This window comes from Spea bombifrons, chromosome 4 (assembly GCF_027358695.1).
Source record: "Spea bombifrons isolate aSpeBom1 chromosome 4, aSpeBom1.2.pri, whole genome shotgun sequence".
NCBI classification, from domain to species: domain Eukaryota; kingdom Metazoa; phylum Chordata; class Amphibia; order Anura; family Pelobatidae; genus Spea; species Spea bombifrons.
The window spans coordinates 91,315,780-91,332,716 of record NC_071090.1 but is presented as its reverse complement, the minus strand read 5'-3'; the positions used below and the strand labels follow the sequence as shown (position 1 = coordinate 91,332,716).

The 16,937-nt window shown below is 41.1% G+C and overlaps 1 protein-coding gene across 6 annotated transcripts in view; it reads right to left on the bottom strand.

Moving 5' to 3' along the window:
- Positions 1-14,762, bottom strand: part of MEF2A (myocyte enhancer factor 2A) — a 54,900-nt gene extending 40,138 nt beyond the window's left edge. For 2 of the 6 annotated variants that reach the window (XM_053462373.1, XM_053462374.1), the window contains exon 1: positions 14,395-14,762. The gene's annotated coding sequence lies outside the window, so the exon portion shown is untranslated. Of the gene's footprint in view, positions 1-13,802; positions 14,027-14,394 lie in introns of those variants that run through there. The other 4 variants (XM_053462368.1, XM_053462372.1, XM_053462370.1 and 1 more) reach the window with 3 other exon arrangements.
- Positions 14,763-16,937: the final 2,175 nt, after the last annotated feature.

Genomic DNA, 16,937 nt, shown 5'->3' with positions numbered 1-16,937 from the left:
GAGGTCAGGGGGCTGAAATGTTCAGTTTCTGCCATAAGTTTGCAAGCTGCAGCTTTTCTGGAAAATTTACAAAGTCACCACAATACGTTAGCCAAAAACAAATTCCAAGTACAAAAAAATGCATGGATGTTAAGTGATGGGGGTATACATTAACCAGTTTAACATACACTGTAGTACACTTAATAGGTTTCCATTCAAACAGAAGTATATATCAGAAAGAAGAACGCTTGTGCAGCCTGCGCTGCCACCTGCTCTGCAAATATTTTTTACGTTTACAAAGATCTAACAACTTGACCACAAAAACCCCCAAGTGTACAAACGCATCACAGCTACGCAATCAGACCAAGCTAACCTTAAAAAAAGAACTAAGACAGCTTAGCATTAGCAACAAAAAAAGTGCTGCTTAACCCTTTCCGGCTTGCAGTTTGTGCACATTAAAGCCGACGTCTTTCTCAAGCCAACATTTAAAAGAAACGCAGTTGTCACGTGGATCATTTCTATAGTGTCTGTGCTCACTTTTACACGAGCATTTATTCTGAAATGAAAGGATATTAAAGCATACATACAGGTTACTCTGGTTCTGGGAAGGCAAATCCTTTCAGCTTCTTTTTAGAGGTCATCCAAGTTGTTTCCCTGCAAGAGGACTAATGAGGATCACCGGGTGTCCACATACACACCGGCTTCTGGTAAGGTCCAACTGTTGTCAATTTGTCACAATGGGGGTGGGGGACAGAGCGAGAGACGGGGACAGTCATCGGCTCTAGGGTCCCATCTTCCCTTACTTGCTCTCATTCTCATTTGAAGAGAAATGGCAGCTGAGGCAACGACTCGTGGTGGTCGGTCAATAACAGCTGAGACAGAACTGGCTTAAGTCTTTGGTTTCACCGGCATCAGCAAGGAAGCCAGAAGAGGCCGATAGCTGTAAACATTCATCTGCGTGCGTCTGTGTTCTAACACAAACAAGCCACACGTATAATGTTCTCACATAGAGCACATATTGAAATAGTGGTGGCATCGTCTACGTGTCCATTGGACACAACTGGAAATCAGTCCGGTCCAAAAAAATGACACACGCTTGTGCTTTATTCACCTACAGGCACAAGTAGAGAAAAGCGATGGTGTGTAACCAGGTAAGGTGGTGTCATATCAATTTCCAAGGTTTGGTCCATATCAGGAAAAAAAATGTGCAAACTAGATGGCCCAAAAAACTGTTATCTTCAATCAAACTCTATATTTCTGTTTCAGTCTCGATATATCAAGTATGTTTATTTTATTTCTTTACAGACCTTAAGGACAATTTACAATACAGAAAAGAAAGCTATAAATAAGATTTTACTTTTAAATCAGATATTGTTTGGAAAGATATAAAAAAGGTAGGTTACTCTCTCAATATTCTTCTCAAAATAGTTTTCACATTTTAATAAACAAAGAAAGCTATAACTTCAAATCCCTCCATAAGAGCAAAGGGGGGGGGGAGACACCTGAAGAAGGCCTTGTCCCCTCTTCCAGCATCTGAATTGGGGGTATACCAATAGACATAGGTGTAACAAGTCAGACCAAGATACAATGATGTCCTCTCACGCTTGCTCGCAGTGTACTAGGAGCTCAGCACGGCCCATTAGCCAAGGTCATCACGTGCCACGCATGTTATCCGAGGCTTTGAGATGCACTAGTAGGGCCAAACACTGCGTGCCTGAAAGCAGAGATATGAAGGGGCCACCAAAGGGTATGGAAATCCCTACTACGGGGAGGACAAATTTACCATTTCTAAACACAAACACATTGAGTATTATTATGCCGCGCTCTGAACATCACTGCAAGTTTGTTAAACTAAATCACACTGCATTTGTAAAGTTCCCAGCGTCTCTACTGGGGGGTAAACTGCAGGAGCACAGATAGTACGAACATAAAAGTAAAATGATCCGACGGCACTTGAGTCTTAGCCTGCACAATACAAGCAGCAGCAGCAGCACTGCCTGCCAGAAAGCAGGCGACAGCTGCCGGTAGAGCCAACAGAGGAAAACACCAATCGTGAAGGGCATCAGCGAGGCAAAGTGTTTTCCTCACTGATGTCAGTGAATTAGAAATAAGATTTATATTCTCAAGGATAAAGCCGCTTTAACCCAATGGGGGGGAAAAAAAAGGAGTCTAATTAAATGTGAAACCTTTTATTGGGCGAGCTTAGAAAATGCTTCTGTAACTTTACACGATTTTCTATGCTGGCATCAACATGAACTAAAGACTCGTTTCGTAATGAGTTTATTGAATACGGGATATGATTTAATAGATAGAGCCAGATGAGGCTGATAAGCATGCAAGAACATATCCTGAATGACTCGAGCTTCTGTGAGACAGTTTTGTTTTCAGTCCTAGAGACGTTAAGTATGGTTTTCCATAACCGACTGGTCAGCGGTTCCGCTTGTACCTGACAGCATGTCAATGTAACAGGCAGCGGTATAATCAGCTAAATCAAGTGCTGCTGTGATCCAAGTACGTCCGTACTCTAAACAGATACTTTAAATGGAAATGCAAAATCACCCATTTTTACACCACCTGCTACATCGCCAAAAGTCACCTGAAGGCTGCAAGAAAGATGGGGTCGCATTTATTTCACGATCAGAAAACACCACTGGGTTTCCTTTAAAAAAAGGTACTCTAGCTCATGAACTGCGAACAGCAGCTAAAGAAGCAGAACCGTTGTTGCGCCTGCACAATACAACCAGCGCTGCTTGCCAAAACTCTACAGAACATTCAAAAGATCCATACAAAAGCCATGTTGCTACCAAAACTTTAGTTAAAAAGACAGCCATCACCTAAATAAAATACAAACGAGGCTGACAAAGAAAAAGGCATCCAACGTGCTTAACAAAAAGTAAACGCGTCACATCAATATATGCAGCTTTAAGAATGCTGGTTGTCTAAGCCAGTTGCCATTATTGACAGTACTACTACTAATAATAATAATAATAATAATAATAATAATAAATGAATATTAACAGTACGAAATAGTTATTATGAAGCGTGTGTTCATTACAGGTATCGTGATCTTTTGTGTGCAGCATTATAAATCGCTATCTATAAGCCAATGCATGTAAAAGACTTCATGCTGTATGAGCTCTCCGCCTTCCAGAGCAGGGCCCTCCTCACCGGGTTCTGGAAGTCCAATTATGTTATATACTACTTGTTACGTACAGTCTACTCATTGTACAACACTAAGGAATATGATGGCGCTATATAAGCCAATAAATACCGTATTTGCCCGAATATAGGCTGCACTCCCCCCCCACACACACACACTTTAAATCGGGGTTTAGCGCAGGGATGCGCAGTTCGTGACGCCCAACGCCCGGGACATGCAGTTCCAGGTGCCGGGCGGGTGTTTGTTTTTCTTTTTCATTTAGCCCTGCTGCAGACAAGCTGCTGATGACCCGGATCCTCCTCTCTATAAGAATAATGGAGAGAAAAAAGCAACGTCAGTAAGAAGCCTTTTTCACACCACTGCCCCTGATAAAGCTGCATCTTTTACCAAGTATAATATGCGACGCGCGGTAACATTGGCTGCGCTGCATGCATTCGCGCCCCAAGCAGTTTCTCCGAGCGCCAGACACCGGTAGATGTTAAGACATGAAAAACGTACGCTAACAGATTACTCTTACTTAACCATTGAATGGCATGTCAGGATCCAGCTAGAAACCACATCCCTGCCTCGCTCGGCTTGTCCCAAGAATATGCTTACAGGGAGAGCGTACGCTTTCGCTAAAACCACCCACAGCGTGTACTTGCTGTACACGTTTGCTGCGCCGTAAAGGAAGTTATTAGAATGTCTTTAAAACATTATGCACAGGTATTCAGCAACAACATATCTTTTGAAGTCACCTCTTATACATGGCGCATGAGAAATGGGGGGGGGTGCAGAAAGGCAAATGGGGACTGTGACAAGACGGCTTCTTTAAACTGAACAGAGCCGAGTTTGCTTACAGTAAGGAAAGTTCAAAGAAAACATGGGTTGGCCAAGTTCCTTCTTTGCATTTTATGAATACTACATTTATCCATAATACCTTCTATATTTCCTTTTATATATGCTTTATTATTATTACACACACATATATAATATATATTATATATATATATAGCACCATCATATTGTACACAGCTGTACAATAGGTAAACATAGGACATAAGTAGCGCATCACATAACAGTTTAGACTTGGGCACAAAAAAAGGAGGGTGCACTGATTGTGAAGTTAAATAAGCTAATTTGGAGGTGCATCGCAGTGTTAATTTTGCTTTATGTAAATAAGCAGTGCAGAATGACCGAAGAGTAAGAGCAGGGTGGGGGACACAGGGAGCAGGAGCCCCACACTGCATGCGTAACACATGGGACACCAAACCAGCAGAAATGTACTTTGTTCTTAAAGGAGTTTTCAGACACAGGTAGCTCACAAACAGACGCCAAGCCACGCTGTAATATAGTACATTAGATGTTCCGCTACACCCACTTATGACAACCCATTAGTAAGAGAATGGATGCGACCATCAATTTCTGCCATTCTGGACCACGGTACATGAGCCGGTGCCACCCCTGCATATTTGTCCAATTAGGTTAATTTGGCGTTGTGTATCGTTTTATATAGCGTCATCGTATTCTGCAGTGCCGTACAACGGACATCATAACCTACAAGAGAACAGTACGGGTGCGGTAAATTACCTGCACATCACACAGATGTAACTCGATCCGGAGCAGTATCATCGGACAAGCGTAGAAAATGTTTAACGAGATTAAGAATAAAACCTAACTCTCTATCACTTTCCTTTTACAGAGTACACCATACAATAATCCCTTATTCACCATTCTTTAAAGGGGAAATCAAGTCAAAGGCTTTTAAACTTCACCTTTAAAATGGTTCAATTCCTTGTCAAAGGAACATGCAAACTAACTGTTTGTTAAATAATGATTGTATTACCTTGGAAAACAATAAAAATCTGTAAACATTTTTTTAATTTACATAATCCAGTATTTTTCAGGCAGCTGCCTATGCGTTATGTGTACGTGTTTCAGCTCTGTTACTTTGGCTTTAATCGACTAGGCAAGGACTATAGAATACAATAGAATGACTCGGTCCTATTTACCCAGCCAGACATTCTGCATAAGGACAGTCCATGGAGGTAAGGTGCATGGTACCAGCATACGGTAATTAGCATCGCCATAAAGAATCAGCTCGGTGTGGCACAGGGGAGAGTCGCCAACATTTCACCGACAACGATGGCAGCCTCCGGGTCTGCAGATCAAACCAAGTATTCTCTGATGCTAAAGCGTATTACTGTATGCAGCACCGTATTGAAAAAATATACGTTAAATGTTATATGCGAGAGCAGGCTGCTGTTTAAAGCAATTATGAGGCCGTCTGTACTGGCGCAGCGGGCTGGCTGGGGGTAAATTGTCACTGCATGTCATTTGAGGCAGCAGAGAGCAGGTGAAGTTAATTCCTTGCGACTATAGGCCTCACATTGTGTTTGTGGAAAGGGAACCCCCTTTACCAGATGTTGTGCCTATGGGCCGGGACATATGCATTTTATAACTTTTTTTTTTTGTTTCTCGCCTAATTCCAAATTTTTGTCACCCATTCTGTATGTGGAGTGCCAAATGCTCTGTGTAAGTTTTAACGAGTGTTCACGGTTCAGTGTGACCCCCCACATATGTCTGAAACACCATGCTGGCCTTCACCCAACAGCGTGACCCCCCACGTATCACTATGTTGGAGTGCAGGCACCCAAGCACCACATGTCCTATAGGCATGCAAAATATTTCACACCTTGTTCCGTGTACATCGGTGAGATGTGCAATAGTCTGCGAGACATTCTTGTGGAAGCGCTGCAAGTGGTTCTCCTATGAATCTCTGCCTCTGAGTGTTGTGAGTTGGGTGGATTTAAATCACTAGTAAGACTACTTAAATCATGAATTTCACATGTAAATGCACATTATTGCTGGTAGTTTGCTGGTAGTCTTTAATATTTGCAGCCAGATCAAGATTTCACATTTAGAATAGATTAGCAAGACAGCTATATCAGAACCGATTTTAGTTTAATAGGTTACTCACTCATATTTAGAGAACCTACTTATGTTTTTATTTAACTTAAACAATAACAATTATATAAAACATACATATTTTAAATTTGCTTAAAACACCAATGTTTAACTGAAGTGGTTTTTACTGTAGAAAAAGTGCATGTTATCTCAGCTTAATTGAATTAGTTTACCAAAATGTAAATATTGCATGACCTCATGCTGCATAACCTTTGAACTATAATGTAGTTTAAACAAAAAGTTATCTTTACATACATGTTTCATCCAAAAGCATTTTGTTAAATTTGATTGCAAATAAAAAAAATAGATTTTTTTTTTTTTATATAATCAATTTGAATCCACCCTGGTTGTGAGATATGTATGACTGTCTGTCTGAATGTTGCCTATGCAGTAAAATCCGTGGCCCTTGATGGGTGCCCTGGAACTACAGAAACCTGTCTGTCTGTCTCCTTCGAGCTATGTTGGTATTTTGTACTAATGGTAGCCAGGCTTTCATACATGTGACCATAAAATACCCTGGAAGGGAGCAGGTCAGGCAAGAAAGCGGCACTCAATATCCTGCGCTCGCCTATACAGCAATTTGGATAAACGTTGAAGTGCATCGTGCGGCAGCAAGTCAATAAGTACCTTTTGCATTTAATATTAAAACAGACTAACTAATAGCTGAGAATTCACAGGAATGCGTGGACCGCTTAACCCGGTCATCTCAGGGCTAATAGGGGTAGAGCGATAACCGTTCCTCTACAATATGCCAGCCCTAGCAAATCACACTAAACACACGGCAGCCTTGGAGAAGAAGGGGGGAAAAATGTTATTTACTGTATTTGCCCGAATATAGGCCGCACTCCCCCCCCCCACACACACTTTATTCGGGGTTTAGCGCAGGGATGCGCAATTTGTATCCCCCGACCACCGGGACATGCAGTTCCGGGTGCCGGGCAGGCAGCAGGGTTAGGATACAGATCCCCCGCAGCGCTGCAGAGGACCTGCATCCTACTCTCTGATACGCTGAGACAGCACTTTCCATGGGGGGGAAACGGGAGGTTGTCTAAGCGCATACGCAGATGTTCACCGGCGACGGCGATGTACGTAAACAACCTCCGCTGCCAGCACGTCTGCTCGATGTTCTTTAACAATATCTCTTGCCAGGACTTCCCATGGGGGGGGGTTTGGTTGGGGGAGTGCCGGCAAGGGAGATTGTTAAAGCACATCGTGCAGACGTGCCGGTGGGACAGCTACGCAATATGCGTATACAAGTTCCGGCGGAGCTTGTATACGCGTATCGCGTAGATGTCCCCCGCAAGACACCCGGGAGTCGGAGGGGGGGGCAAAGTGGCAGCATTTCTATTACACTAAGAGTTTTAGGTTGCGGCCTATGAATCGAGCCAATACGGTATTATTTACATAGAGAGAAATTTACACAGGTCATATATTCAAAGGGCATGGCAAGATTACATACTACGCCTGAACGATTCTTAAATTGCGACCTCATATCAGAGATGATGTTTCATGGCAATCTATACGGCTTTTTGCAGCACCAATATAACCCGCCTCCCACCACCTATTTCCCACACTATAAAAAAGACGTTCAGGTGATATAATGCACCCCATCACATGATCATACCCTCTCCTTAGGAACAGCCTGGGGTAAGAGTCCGTCCTTTAAATATCACTTAGCAGAAGCACAATAGCCGGAGTCCAACAAAATGCCAAACTTTGGCACCCCTAGACTTTCACAAATCAGAACTGCACCCATATCACAAGGCAGACATATCACCCGGGGGATTCTGGGTCACACCGTGCGGAACACTGTCCAGTCTCAGTACAAGGACTGCGCTATCCTCATATTATGAGGGCACACATAGATGACACTTAGAAAACGGTGTGCTGTACCATCACCCAGAATATTAACCCATGTAACAGAGAGAGATGGTAAACCGCCCCTGGGGGAACTTACAATCTCTATGAACAGACTGACACGCACGGTCAGAGCATAAACACTTCTTATAGTTTAGTTTACATGTTAAACTACAAAGTTTAAAATCATTAACTTAACGCCACATTTTCTGGGGTGAGCAAATACTGCGGAAAGATGACGGTTCAAAGAATTTAGGACAGTTTTGTTAATTTTAAGCCACAAAAGAGCGCATCATAGTAAAGAATCCTCCTGTAGGTGGGAGACACGTGTTTGACTAAAGTTTAAGAAGACAGAGCAGTAGATCAAAGCATAGGATGTCATCTAATACGAGAAATGCAGGCGTGGACTACAAATAACAGAGCAACAGTCTTGAAGACGAAACATCCATCTAAAGATGTAATTGTGAGCTATACTGTTGCCACATTGATACTTGCAACACAAAGTTAAAGCATTATGACTGTGATACTGTTTATGCAAGGACTACTCCTGACCTTTACCAAGGTCTATTACTGCTACTTCAAGCTGCATCTTGAGTCAGAAAAGCAAATGCATAGATTTATTTAAACATACCCTGCTACAATGCCACATATCTACTGTTATCACCAACTCCAAAATAGTAGAACGCAGCAACGCCCGTGATACACTATATGAACAAATGCATCGGGACGCCTGACCATTTAACAAACAGGAACTTTTTCGACATTGCATTATAAATACATAGGCATTAATATGTAGTTGACCACACACACACACACACACACACACACACACAGTAACTATAACAGCTTCCACCCTTCCAGGAAGGTTTTCCGCCAGAGTTTGGAGAGTTTCATTGGGGATTTTTGCCCATTCATACAGTAGAGCATTTATGAGGTCAGAAATTGATGTTGGATGAGAAGGTCTGGCTCACAATCCCCCACACAGAGCCCTGACCTAAACCCCATCGAGCACCTTTAAAATGAACTGGAACGGAGATTGTGAGCCAGCTACACAGGTGACTGCATTCCACCATACAAGTCAATGGAGCCCAGCTTACTAAATCACAATATGATTAGTATATAAAAATAAATAAATAAATAAAAAAAGTAGCAAGCAAGTCCTAAAATTAAAGCTGTGTCTTCTCAAAAGTCCTTGTATGGAAATAGCTAAATACTGGCATTTAAATTTGCATAAGGTGTCTAGTTTTCAAAAATGTATGATTTGATGAGGTAAGCTGAATTCTCCAGGTTCAAAAGTTGTCACACTGACCAGATGTCAAAGTTTAAAAAAAAATGCACACCTCCCTTACAATATGTGTAAAACAAAAAAAAACATTAACAAGAGCTGGTAGTAGAATTAATGCATGGAAAGGGTTAAAATACCAGCATTTGAAATACCCTGTGGTGTTTTCAAACATATATGGCTTGATAGAGGTAAACTGACCTAGCCAGTTTCAAAGGTGTCCCAAATAGGACATGGGGACAGAAGAACCAGATGCCAAAGTTTCAAGTTAAAAAAGTTGATTTGCGCATGTTCCAAATGTGGCCTTTTATCTCCCCCCCCCACACACACCAAACAACCTGACACCACCCATATGCATGTGTTTATCTCTATACTCAAATGTTGCTGAACACATATTGAGGGGCTTGACAGAGACATATACCAGGAGCTGTAAATTCATAGCATAAGAAAAATGTGTGTGAAAAATAAAAGCAAAAAATAATTACCACTACAAAGTTTGAAAAAGGCTCGTACTAGAAAGAATAAAAATATCAGCATTTGAAATACCCTGGCCTGTCTAGTTTTCGAAAATATATGGCTGATCAAGTTGAACTGACCAGCTTCAAAGATGTCCTAAACAGGACATGGGGGGTAGATTTGAAAAAGAAAGAAAATGGTATTGAAATAGCAATACACTACTTATTGTTCTATAACTTGCAAAAAAATAAATAAAATCATCGGGTATTTTTTCAACTCTGGACAAATATCGATTAAAAATGTTGGCCCTTGAATAGTACCAAATAATGACATTTCTATTCCTGTATTTACTTACAAAAGTGTTAAAAGTGGAAGAGCACATGGAAGATAACCGTATTTCCCCATTTCCCCAAGACCTTTTTCGAAAAATTGGGGGTCTAAAAACTGGGTGCATCTTATACAGTGGTTGTAGATTGTAGTTATTACGGTACTTCCCAGTACCTCCCTGCAGTCACACTGACTATTGGCCCCGCCCCTTTCTGACTCACCAATTATTGGCCACACTCCGTTCCTTATAGCGGCCAACTCACCTAACAGTAAGTATAAAATTAATATTTGGTCTGCTGAAAGTTAGGGGAGGTGAGGGTTAAGTTAGGGGCAGTTATGGTTAACAGGGTGTTTAGGGTTAATTTAGGGGCAGTTATGGTTGATGGGGCCTTTAGGGTTAATTTAGGAGCAGTTAATGGATGGGAGTGATGAGGATGATGAGTATGAATTCTATAATACTTTTTTTCAAATTTTGGGGCCCAAAATTTGGGGAAACATGGTATTTTCTGACACAAAAAATTAGAAATAAACACAAGGATACTTCTGTGTTATAAAACAGTCTTTCAAATAAGTAACATTTTACAGAGTTGTTTTAGAACTGGCTTTAGTTTTTTTTTTGCCAAAGGTTTACAATACAAAAGAATAAATCTGTACGTATTAATGGTCAGTAGTTTGTTACTTGCCATTTAGATACGAGAGAATGTTTCTTTTTCGCCAAGGATAACTAAATATCAAGAAAAAAAATAAAAAACATAGAAATACAGAAGAGTGCTTCACCAAAACACTCTGCAAGTAACAAGAAGGCTTACGTGGGGACTACATGTTTTCTCCATAGTACAAAAAAATAGCATGGATGTTCTTAAATAAATAAAAACATGGTGGCTAAATACGGATGAAAAAACAGGAAAAAAATGACTATAATGCTAACTTTTAACTGTATATAGAGAGTTACACAGCAAAGGACCTTAGTAAACATGCGTTGACTGAGAAGTAACCCAGGGAATTCGAATGCCCAAAATAGCATCGTACTGCAAGCAAAACTATTTGTGTTTATTTTGAATCACTGCTGTATTTCATTCATTGGATACTATGCCTGCCGCACTTTAATCTATTAATGGCATCCAGTAAAAAAAGGAGAGAAAAAAAAGCATAAGAATACAACATGCCAGACATCCAGCCATGAGGCAGAGCGAGAGCACCGAGCTCCGATTACTAAACAAACACAACTATTTCTAGTACAATACAGTGTAAATTGGCAGTGCGTTTATTCATATTTACATGTGAGTGCCATCATGTGCAGGGACTTATGTCGTATAGAGAAAAGGGCTGAGGGGAAGGGGAAGGGGCAGATGCATGTAGTGGGAATCTATGGAACCCCCTTCCCCATGCATTTGGATTGGACCCGGAGCTCTGCCAGGGAAAGTTTCATTGGTTTCAAGTAGACCGAGTCACTTCAGCTCTTTAAGAAAGGAAAAATAAAAAAGTTGAAGCAATGAGTACAGATTTTTATATGAATTAATAAAAGTACATCACGCAGTTACACTTATAGCACATGGGCTAAAATCTTGACGGTCAAGTCTGGTGCAAGATAGACATAGGTATTTCATTAACAAAACGAAGGTTGGTTGAGGAGTCACCATGTTTAGGTTTACATTGACTTATTCATGCAATAACCATTAAAACTATTTCAATTAGCAATAAGATGGCATGTCTAGGAAAGTTTCCTCAAGGTGAGAATCCAAAAGAGTATTCAGAAAGACATCTTTCACTGGAAGAAATTATCAGTTGAGTTAATCACTTTTCTAAATAACCCTATTTGAGTTTGTTATTAAACAATGTCCCTATAATAATAATAATAATTTTACATTAAGCTGCTACTCTTGTATCCTGCATAGGATTACATCATCTGACAATATCTGAGTATTACCCACTGTAACGACAAATCATGTTTATGTGACAATTTGCCTTTAGGAAGAACTCAATTAAAAATTACCTAAACGTGATTTATTGCCTGTATGATCTGTTTTACAACCAATGTAACTGCTGTGACAATATTTAGATTAAAAGTCAATTAGTTTGTTGGTTTAACTGGATCATAGGAGGAAAAAAAAATAAAAAAAAAAAGGATTAACACTGTTGTACCCACAGTACACACGATCATTTCTGATTTGGTAAGCAGTGGAACTGGAAAATATAAGATCTGCTTAATGGGAGTCAATTTTTTAGAAAGTTCCAAACAACTAACGCACATGGGATAAAGTCTTTGAAACACACTTAATATTAATACACTCTCAGCAGATCAAAATAACTTGTTATACGAGTGCAAAATCTGGCGAGGGTAGTGATTTCTTGCCATGGAGCACCTTTACATTTCAGGACTTCCAACTATCTGCAGTTGGTATTACATTTACACACTTATTACCAATTAGCCTTTTACTTTGTGCTTATACATACAACAACAACAACAAAAAAAAAGTCATTAAAAAGTTAATATAAAGAAAAAATTGCTCAAAAAAGAAGGCCAAGACTTAGTTTCCGAGTCAAAGTGTTAATGCTACATTCTGATTATCTCCACACGCAAGCTTTCAGGAAAGTTTTTGAAACCCAAAATTTTCCATATCCTTCTTGGCAGAAGACAAACAAAAAGAGAAACACTTCAAAAAAAAAAAAAGCATGTCCCTGGGAAAATATTTTTTTTTCTACAGTTCAATTGCACTAACTGTATCCATTACCCTATTTTGTAAATGAAATGCAGGAAAACACAAGAATCCAGACCTACTGCCTTCTTATACATAAAATGTTTCCTGGAAAGTAATTATGACATATCCGGGATATAATTCACAGAATAAACTGTAATTCTTCAAATCCAACTACGAAAGTTTAAATAAAAAAAGTAGCACAAAGATTAATGGTCGGTAATATGGGAGAGGGGGGGTTGTTATAGTTTGTACCATGCTGTTAGGTTTGTTTTTCGGCAACCTGTTTCTCCCCAGAGGCCGCATTGTTTAGCCGACGAGAAGACAACATCTGGATCTGGCTCCAGGTGGAACTTCACAAGGTAGCAAAGGGAAAAATATTCACTCAATTACAAAGCTTACTTGGCAGTCACATTAATAATGAGAATCAGAATATGATCACACAGAATTACGTTGTAACCTGCTCATACAGATCAAAATAACAAGCATTTACAAGCGCGGAAAAATAAAAACGCATATATTTATTCTAAATTCAAAATACAAAATTCCCACAAGGCTGATTTATAAAAATAAAAAAATACACATCCTCACCCTACAAATCCATGTTAATAGGTTCCAGTTTTAATAATATAAGCAAGTTTTAAAAACAAGAGCGCATGACGCCAACACACATGGCTGTGAGCGTCAGCACCGCGGGCAAATAGGATAATGTTAAAGAATAATATTGGAAGAATTTTTAATGATATAATCTGCATCCCAATTATTGGAATAAATGCACAAATCTGGTACATCTGTGACCCCCATGACCAGTTGCTGTTGTAAATAGGCGACCACATGACGTAAAAGGGGTTCTTTACTGGCATTACTAGACATTCGGTTCAAACCTTGTAAGACTACATAAACAAAGCAGTCTCAAGCAATACAGCTTTAAAAGGTACAGGACAAGTGTTTAAAGGGCTAGCTGGGTGGTAATAATCAGGGCTATGCCTGGGAGGGGACTCTCTTAGACAAGTTATATGTCACTGCCCTGGGCAAATAAATCACGCCGTGCACACAGGCAGCTTCATCACACAAACACACGATAACAATCTCATATTACCTTCGAAAGGACTGCTGGAAGAGCACAAATGATTAGCGCAGGACCCGGACCAAAGAGCCGGTCAGTGCTGTCAGCCTGTCACACAAATGCATTTAATGGGGGTGAGGCGACCTAGTGCCCCGGCAGGGGCTTCTCTCAGAGCTCCAGTATAGCCTAACACTGCCCTCCTTCTTCCACACTAACCTTGGCACTTGTACCTACCCTGCCTGTCCTCACCCTGTGCACAGGATACAGCTCCGAGGGGGTAACATTTACCCACACAGGGGGTGTGGACAGTCACACTGGCCCCATGTTATCCGCGGACACAAGTGCCCCATATTAGGAAAAGGGATAAATGCTGGTCACAGTTGTTACCTCAGGAGGGTGGTCAGCTACTCCAAGGAAAGCGGGAAAGGGCACTGCAAGCCAGACAAACCCTTACTTGACACTAGCTCTCTGCGTATTATAGGTACAGTATAGAGCAGGCACTCGGGTTCTCTGTTCTCTAAGCCGGTGGGCTTGTTATGTATACATTAAGCCTCTACCCTTCGTATGACACGCCGTACCCTCCTGCATGATACACACAGCCTGACACTTCCCGCACTCTCCTCACCTGCACTTCACAGCTTTACCCCAGGCTCCGGCGGACTCTTTAATGTATTCTGTACCCCAATAGTGGAAAGTAAAGATGTTTCTGTCCTAGTGCTCCTCCGCCGCAGACGCTTCACCTCCTGGAACTCGGGGGGCCTGGGAGGGCGGATCACTCCGCGCAAAAGGGCCCGGCGGATGACGTCACTCGCAGCGCTGAAGCCAAGAGCGAGACGAGCTATAATGTTCAACGCAGTTTTTAAGATTGTCCCCGCGGCGTAGGAACTTTTACTGTGGCGAATAAAAGCCACGGTCTCGGTTACTGTTATTTTGTCAACCTTAAACGGCGGGAGAGATAAAGTCACTAGCTTGACAGCTCGCACGCCGGATTCCTCTTGGCAACCGATGGCGTCAGTGACTCTAGACCTACAGGGGATTGGACGCCAGGATGACAGGCGAGGGAAGGGTGGAGTCATATCAAAAAGGGCGTGAGTGACTTGCCCTTTTTCCAATAATGAGGGGGCATGGGCGGGGTCAAACCGATGAGTCGTTTGTATGTTGTGTCAGCTGATAGCGAGGTGTGCGCGGTGTGTTCGCAGGGTGTGGGCAGAAGAAGTCCGGACACTAAACCGGCGCCAGTAATACATAAAGATATTTCACTTTAATGCTTTATTTTTAGTAAATACATTAATAAATGTATGCTTAGCTGTGAAGGGGTTTCACTTTATCGAGAGGTCTAGAAAAGTGGCCTTCCGGCAGAAGTGGTAGCACCATGGGGGAATGTAAACATGCATGGGGTAGGCATAAAGCTATCCTAAATCTAACACAGGACCTGTGAATTAAAAAACAAATTATTCCCAGAAGGATTCTTTCCAATTTTCACCGTGTACTTGTTTAACTGCTTAGTTTCTCCAAACAATTAAATAGTTATATTCATAAATAGTACACAATATTAACAGTTTAGACTCCACTGGAAAACAATAACAAATTATGGTTAGCAAAATCCCTTGAATACAGTTAGACCCCACATTCATATGCTTTTAAGCTTTGGATATTATTCAATCTATCTATCTATCTATCTACCTGGGTAGTAGACGTATTATTAAACACTCATCTACAGACACCAGACACCAGACAAGCCAGAAGGTTTGTTTTTCCCTCAGAAATCTCATGGTGCTGCCACAACCACAAGGGATTCTGGGTAGGCACATGCAAATTAGGTCAACAATGATTATCTTTTGCCTCTATATCCACTTTGTACATGGATCCCTTGAAAGTAATTGCCCCGCTGTACAAGACAGCCTTTAGACAAAACTCAGGTAAGTAGTACAATAGCCAGATCACCTGTATATATGTATCTATCTACACACACAGTTCCCTCCACTAATATTGGTACCCTTGGTAAATACGAACAAAGAAGGCTGTGAAAATTTGTCTTTATCGTTTAACCCTTTGATCTTTTCTTCAAATATACATAAAAATATTCTGCTCTCATGTATATCAAACAATTGCAAACAAAACACAGGTTTCATAAAACATGTTAAATATATGTTTGGCACAATTATTGGCACTCATTTTGTCAATACTTTGTGCTACCTCCCTTTGCCAACATATCGGCTCTCGGTCTTCTCCTATAATGCCTGATGGGGTTGGAGAATACATGGCAAGGGATCTGAGACCGTCCCTCCACACAGAATCTCTCCAGATCCTTCAAATTGGCAGGTTGACTGTGGTGGACTCTCCTCTTTAGTCCCCCCCCCATAGGTTTTCTTTGGGGTTCAAGAGGACTGGGATGGCCATGGTAGGACCTTGGTTTGGTGGGCAGTAAACTATTTTTGTGTTGATTTTGATATGTTTTGGACCATTGCCCTGCTGGAAGATCCAACCATGTTAAGCTTTCTGGCAGAGGCAGTCAGGTGTACATTTAATATTTGTTGATATTTGATAAGAGTCTATGATGCCGTGTATCCTAACAAAAGGTCCAGGTCCTCTGGCAGAAAAAAACAGCCCCAAAACATTAAAGAGATACTTTTTTCTGATATGAATTCATAGGGGTTCCAATAATTGTGGCACACATATATTTAACATGTTTGTGTTGTGTTTGCAATTTTTTGGTATCCATGAGAGCAGAGTTTGTGTATTTTTGAAGAAAAGATCAAAAGGTTAAACAATAAAGCCAATTTGTCCCAGCTTTCTTTTGCTCTTACTTACCAAGCGTGACAATATTAGTGGAGAGGAAAACTCTCAAAAGCTTTTCTTTATAGTTTACAAATAAGTGCAGAGACAGAGCGACTGGCTCTTGCGCTGCCCTTATACGCGACTGCCCATACACATTGCCTTTACACACACTGCCTTTACACACACCTGCCCATAAACACGCCCATAAACACGCATATACACATACACTGCCCTTACACACACCTGCCCATAAACACACATATACACATACACTGCCCTTACACACACCTGTCTATACACGTAGTGATTAGGGAGCAAGGAAGCCGAGGTCTGGAGTGACAGAGCTTTCGCTCCTCTAATGTTGGGCCAGTTAGAGGGGGATTGTGATCT